Here is a 302-nt window from a genome sequence, read left to right as displayed (position 1 = left end):
AATAATATACTTTATTGTCATTGTACATAGTACAACGAAATTAAAAATGCAATCATTTCGGTGATCTACAACCATACTCATATACACTCACACAACCATTCACAACCATCCCATAACTCCCTTAAGGTTCACATTGCAACTTAAACCACCAATGTCACCCAAACTCCAATTTCAGACAGCATTTAAAGCAATAATAGCTCTCGGATAAAAACTATTTTTTAATCTGTTTGTCCTTGTTTTAATTGTCCTTTATCTTCTACCCGAAGGCAGCAGTTCAAACAGGGAGTGTTCAGGGTGTGACA

The 302-nt window shown here is 35.8% G+C and overlaps 1 protein-coding gene across 1 annotated transcript in view; it reads right to left on the bottom strand.

Moving 5' to 3' along the window:
• The window catches only part of LOC107112728 (NACHT, LRR and PYD domains-containing protein 12-like), a 51,691-nt gene that overhangs the window by 20,374 nt on the left and 31,015 nt on the right, over positions 1-302 (bottom strand). The window lies entirely within an intron of this gene.

This window comes from Gekko japonicus, unplaced genomic scaffold, assembly GCF_001447785.1.
Source record: "Gekko japonicus isolate JY-2015 unplaced genomic scaffold, Gekko_japonicus_V1.1 scaffold1701, whole genome shotgun sequence".
Lineage (NCBI taxonomy): Eukaryota > Metazoa > Chordata > Lepidosauria > Squamata > Gekkonidae > Gekko > Gekko japonicus.
This window is presented reverse-complemented; position numbering and strand designations above follow the sequence as displayed.